Consider the following 6,707-nt stretch of genomic DNA (forward strand, 5'->3'; position numbering starts at 1 on the left):
AATTCTTTATTTGTATTTTTGGAGGGAAGGAAGATAATTAGGTTAACTTATTTATTTTTTTATTTAACAAAAATACTGGGGATCGAACCCATGACCTCATGCATGCTAAGCATGTGCTCTGCCTCTGAGAGACACCCTCCCCCAGCATTTAAATTCTTTAGATATCACAAACAGCGACTTGTGTGTTCGGGTTGGTCTTACAGGAGATTTATCATACTTACTCCAGATGTTAGTTAGGGACTGTTGGAGGTGGAATTAATGTGGGAATGAAATAGTGACAGTATTTGTGTGTTGCCCTGGGAAGCTAGCTGGGTGTAGCAGGAGGAAGGCATCATCCTTGGAGGAAGACTGAGGGAATCTCAGATACAGCCCTGGTTTGTCAGCCGCTGGACACAGGGCTGAGTCTTCTGGGCACTGTAGGCGGCCCACCTACGGAGCCGGGATGACACCTGATGGCGCCTGCGGGGATCCACGGAGGATGATGTGCAAGTGCTCAGTTCTGTGCGTGAAGGAGGGTACTTTGCACAAGCCCCGGAGGTGGTGGCTGGCTCTCTCTATAAGGTAGTTTTCTCCGGTGGGGATGGAAAGGCCTGCTGCTTTTAATATTTTTGAACCCTCCCACGGCTGGTGTGTCCGCTTGTGTGGACTTCAGGCCATCTGGAGGAGGAGAGCTCTGCGTGGAAGGGCAGGGAGTGGGGGGGCCCAGGGCCCTTCCGAATGAGCTTGCCTGTGCTGGCGTTGTAGACCCAAGCCTCGGGGCCTGGTGAGGCCCTGCGCTAGACGGGCGTTGGGTAGAACAGGGCTGTGGGAAGTGCACCCTGCCTGTCGGGAAAGGCTGCCGGGCCATCCTCCCTCTGCACCCTGCCGTGGTCATCTCTCAGCGGGAACAGCTGCTCCTCCACCTTGTCCCACCGCTCCAGGCAGCTCCACAGCCAGTCGGGGTTGACCACGTGCAGCTGCACGCACCCCTGTGCCTGGCGCACCTTCTCCTGCAGTCCCGTGCCTTGATCAGGTGGGTGGCCCTGTCAGGGGTGTCCAGGTCCGGCACCAGCTGGGTGAGGATGCGTGCCGAGCGCCGTGGGTGGTAGTGCTCCGGTGTCTTCACCGGAAGTCCATGCAGCCCACTGAAGATGATGGCGATGGTGGCCAGCACCCTGCTCCTGAGCTCAGGCACAATCTTCCAGATGTCGGGGGGCTCCCAGGCCTCCCCGCGGAGCAAGTGGTCATTCTTGGTGTAGTGGTCGGAGTGCACACAGGCCAGGATCTACTCCAGATGCCTAGGTGGTTGTCATCATCAGCATCCTCCTCCTCCTCCACGCTCTGGTCCAGGGAATCGCCCACCGTGATGCCAGGCTGCCGGCTGCAGTACAGCTCCGTCTTGGCCTCCTTCCTGTCAGCACAGCTGCTGCCCAGCCCTCAGAGGCCGTCCTGCTCGCCCTCCTCCTGGCCGTCCAGGTGGGCACCGGGCGTGGGCTCCCCGCAGTGGTTGGTGCCTGCAGGCCCGTCCGCTGCCGCGCCGGGAGGGCCACCCATGCCGGCGTCCCGGGGGGGCCTCGGTCTTCTTCCAGGCCCTCTTCTCCCCGCTTTTGTGGTCAGAGGCAGCGAGGGACAGCCGGCCCTCAGACTTGCTGCTGCTCCCGCTGTCACTGGGGATGTCAAGCTCCAGGTCGGGGCCCGCGGGGCCCCACACAGGCCCCTTCTCAGGCTGTGTCTGCCCCCACTGCTGTGCACAAGCCGGGGGCCCCCTGCCATCAGCCCCAGGGGCGCAGGTGGTGGGCCGGGTGCCCCTCTACTCCTCCTTCCCAGGCCAGGGCCAGCCGCCCCCTCCCCATGGAGCAGCGCCCCCATTTAGCTCCCTCATTGGCTTCCCAAGGCCGTTGCTCTGCTCAGCCCCAGGCACCTGCCTTCCTTCCTCAGGGTCCCTGACAGATGGAGGCTGTTCTGGGATGTTGGCACCTCTCTTCCTGGCCTGAGGCTCCCAGGACCCCGAAGGGGCAGGAGAAAAGTCAGCAGGCCCTTGGGAGCTGAGAGCTGTTCTTTACTCTGCAGAGCCTGGCCCTGGGGGCCTGTGCTCCTGGATGAGAGTCCAAGTGTAACTGGGTGCCATTAAAGGGTTTTAAGCAAAGGAATGTAATGATCTTATGTTTTTAAAGGACCATTATGGCTGCTGTGTAGAGAAGACCCAGCCTTGGGAAGGCTTCTGAGGTCTTGGGAGATGATGATGGTGGCTTCCAGCAGGATGGTAGCAGTAAAGATGAAGTGGCTGGAATTAAGATACATTGTGGAGGTTACACTAGCAGAACTTTATGAACCGAGTGTGGGAGGAGGGGGAATCAAACTAACATACTGTCTTTGGGTTTTCAGCATGATGTAGGAAAGATGGGGGAGGGGAAGATTTGGGTGTTGGATGTGGTGCCGTTGAATCAGGAATTCTACTTTGGACATATTGAGGATGAGGTACCCATTAGACACCCTGGTGGAGATGTTACATAGGTCACTGGATACATCCAATCTGAAATTCAAGATATAAATCTGAGTGTGTGCACCTTAAGATGCCAAGTATAAGCTATAGATGTTAAGAAATAAGCACAAGAGAAATGTTTCATACTGATAAATATTAGTGTTCGATGTATATAATTACCAAACTTCATCTAATGTATAGAGACAGCATCAGCAACCTTCATAGTACTTTCCAGTCCTATACCTAATATTTCTTCTTTAAATTTTGAATTTCACTGTTTCCTCAAAGTGTTCTATGGCAGGCACTTATTTTGTTTATTTGGGTAGCTATTTTTAATTTTTTATTGAAGTACAGTCAGTTACAGTGTGTCCATTTCTGGTGTACAGCACAATGTCCAAGTCATGCATGTACATACATATATTCATTTTCACATTCTGTTTCATTAAAGGTTATATAACAAGATATTGAATATAGTTTGCTGTGCTACACAGAAGAAATTTGTTTTTTTAAATCTATTTTTATATATAGTGACCACAGGTACTGATTTTAAAATTTAAATGGCTTAGAATTAATTCTGCTTTTCAATACTTCAAATCAAGTTTGGAAATCATTATGCCAAATTGTAATAGAATTAATCTAATAATTTTCTACACAGTAATATCACTGTTACTTAGAATATGTACTCTTCTTAAATCAGGCCGTTTCATAGTCACAAAAGGTGTTTTGTTTTTCTTAGACTGTTTGACAGTTTGCTTCTTAAATCACGGTTCTAGAAAGTTTCATTGTTCTTAGTGTCACCAAGAAAAATCAGAACCATAAGACCCTGGTAAACTAGGATTTTGGTTGCTAAATCACTCAACTTATATGCTTAATGTGAACTGACATTATTCTGTAGTCAGGAGACACTATTTTTATTGCCTGTAGCAGCTGGAAATTAAACAACATAATGCAGATTGTGGGAGGTATTACATGGAATAAGCTTGTGGTTCCAATTTAGTTCATAGACAGCAGGTGTCCACATTACAAACATAACCACCCCGATGGCAGGCTTGTCAGTTTTGGTAGGAACCCCCAGAATTGAAGGAGGAACAATTCAGCCACTCGTTACACTTTCTTTAAGATCAAAACTAAGGCAGAGGAGAGCGAGGAGGCAGGAAGGACCTGGAGCATCAGAGCTTCTGCCTTAGCTCAGCCTTTGTTAATGTCTATGGTGTGAAGAATTCACACACGATGGAAAAGGAGATGTCTACGATTTACTACAGTCGATACAATTTTATTCATGGTTTCTTCCAGTTCCCCAAACTGTCAACCTGCCATTTTTTAGTTACCAGAAAAATGGTCTCTCAAATGGGAAACAAAAGGAATACTAATGGTCTTTTCTTAAGACAACTCCAGGTGCTAACAATCATTTCAAAAACAAACATCAGAAAATGGCTCATGTCAGTGGCTTGCTATAAACCCATACTCTGAGGGTGTTTAGGAAAAGTTACAATAAAGCAGATATCAAATTGGTGTTTAAAAGAAGATCTTTAGAGGAGTTTTCATGATTTGTCATGCAAGAAACGTGGCACAATGGATATTTTACTGGGCAAAGAAGCTACACTGGGTTCATTTGGCTACTTAAATAAACATAATTTACAGTTTCTTTAAAAACAAGTATTATCTACAGAGGAGAGAAGACAGCCGGTCTATGACTGTAAGGCATATTTGTGCCAAATCAATGCCATGTCACAGACGCTGGGGGGATATATATTCCTGAATGAACTGGAGCTTTCCACATTCCACAAGGGGATAAATTCCGTCTTCACTATCTGAAGTTCTTCCTCCAGCTTAAAAGCTACTAAAGTCAGTACGGAGTCACACGAGCCTCTCATAGCAGCAGCTGTCCCTAGAAGGACGGGTCATCTGAAGACACCACTGCCAGCCCCACCATGGCCGCCCTCCGTGTACTCACTGCCACGGCCCCGAGGATTTGCACACACTTGACAGTACAGTAACACCGAGCTACTGACGTAGGTGCAGAAACCACACTTGGAGGGAGGTGAGCTGGGACGGGGAGGGGATGGGATGGGTTTCCTTTTGCTGTCCCTTGCTTGCTACCCTCAGGCCCTCCTGCACCAGTTCTCCACAGCTCCCCTGCCTGCCCGCCCCACAGAGCTGCTGATTCCCCAGCGCCCAGGGGGACCTGCCCCCAAGGCCCACCCTGCCCCCCGATGTCCATGACTTCCATGTGGACAGGCCTCTCGAGGAGGCGCTGGTGAACCTGGAGCTGATTCGCCCCTTCATCCCAGAGGGCAGAGATGCTGGGCCAGGCCCCGCCTGTGTGCCTCCAACCCTGGACAACTCAGGTCTCCTGTTCCTCTGCGACAGCCTCATTCAGCCACAGCGGGCCTACTCCGTGCCTGGTCCTGTCCCCAGCCAGGCGATGAGGGCACCCAGCTCCCTGCGCGATCGGCCCCCCGCCGGGTGCTGCTGACGGATCCATCAGGAGGAGGCAGCGCGTCCCGATGCCATGCCCGCCATGGTGCTGGTTCTCTGGCAGCTGCCTTCCTGGTCAGGGGTGGTCCTGGGGGAGCCCTGAGTGTACGGTGTCCTCATGTCGGAAACCCAAGCGGGAAGAAGTTTGGTTTGATTTTGTTCTCAGAGACATTAAACACTAGTTCAGTTTTGAGCTTTATTACTAAACCCCTAAGCAGCTCTGCCTGGTGTGCGCCCCTTTCCTGTTCCTACTGACGGAAATGGCCGAGGAGACACACCCGGCCCCTGCTTCTCTGTGGTCACTGGGAAAGTGTCCCCATTCATAGCGACTTTAGTCTGGGGGGCTTCCTGGGTGCTTCAGTGCCGGAGCGCCCACGTAGAGGTGAGGTGGCGGAAGTCAAGGCCCGGGGTGGCTCAGGTTGGGGACCCAGTAAGTGACCCTCCACACCTCACGCTGGTTTACCCACATCTCCCTCAGGGTAAGGGTGAGCCGGGGCCACACGGGCCGCTTCCCTCCTCAGAGACACCGGGCAGATAAGGAGACAGACATTCCTAGAACTCATCTTAATTCGATAAATCCCAGTACAGTCTGAATTGGCTCTTTTTTTCTTATTTAATAATTTGGTAAGCCGGTTCTAAAACAGATGTGGAAATGAAAGCGTTGAGAGGAGGAGGCAGAAACAGAAGCAGAAGGAAAGGAGGAAAACTGTGAAAGGACTTACTCCATCAGGTACCAGGACTCACCATCAGGCTATAATAAACAGGACCGTGTGGTACTGGTTCACAGATGGATAAAAACAGATGAATGAGAGCAATCTATTCTTAGCAATCTTTTATTCTTAAAGTATTTGTTTTGTGCTTCAGTATTATAATGTATTCATTTTGCGGTTAAACTTCTGTAAGCACTGGGATCACAGAGGTGACTAGCACTGCCAGTCCCTGCTCTCCAAGCTCTTAGAGGGCAAAGCACAGTAAAGTCCAGCTGTTGCTTCCAACGAAAAGTCTGAGTGTCTCATGTCTTTAAAGATGTTTTAAGGATCTGGTCTCTGCCTGTTGGTCCAGCCACATCTGTAGACTCCCAGCTTCAGTCTAGCTCAGTTTTCTGGTATCTCTGACCTCCACATGAATGTGAGTTTGCTCCCACACCCTGACCACTGACCCTCAGCCAGTTCCACTCTCAAAGACCCTAACCTTACTCCACCCTACAGTGACCCTCACCTTGACCTTGAGCCTTACACTGAACCTGACACTCAACCTAAACCTAACACTTAACCTGATCCTATCACCCTGACATATACACTCACTCTCACCCTCACTCAGTTCTTTGCCAGTCCCTTCCCCACCCATACCTGGCTTTGATCTTGGCATTGACTCCAATCACCTTGTCCATGAACTTGGCCCTCATCTTCACCTTAACACTGACCCTCTAATGGACATTCTTCTTACTTTGATGCTCATTATGACCTGGTTTCTGATGCTGACCATTAACGTGTCCCTCACACTCACCCTGGTCCTGACTTACTCTTGACAATGACAACTTCTCTCACACTGATCATGACTCAGAACACTATCTTGAATGAGACACCACCCTCAATCTGATCCCGACTGTCAACCTCACTTTGCCCCTAGACTCAATCTGCACCTTGACAAGGACCATCATGCTGACCCACCCTGCCCTTGAACTTGAGCCTGATGCTGAACTACCCTGTACACTCAAGCTGAAACTGAAGATAGTCTGCATGACAAGCCTGACCATGACCCTGACACT

At 50.4% G+C, this 6,707-nt stretch overlaps 1 pseudogene; it reads right to left on the reverse strand.

Moving 5' to 3' along the window:
* Positions 1-473: 473 nt before the first annotated feature.
* On the reverse strand, positions 474-6,344 carry LOC140685995 (RNA polymerase II subunit A C-terminal domain phosphatase pseudogene; annotated as a pseudogene).
* Positions 6,345-6,707: the final 363 nt, after the last annotated feature.

Source organism: Vicugna pacos, chromosome 15 (genome assembly GCF_048564905.1).
Source record: "Vicugna pacos chromosome 15, VicPac4, whole genome shotgun sequence".
NCBI lineage: Eukaryota > Metazoa > Chordata > Mammalia > Artiodactyla > Camelidae > Vicugna > Vicugna pacos.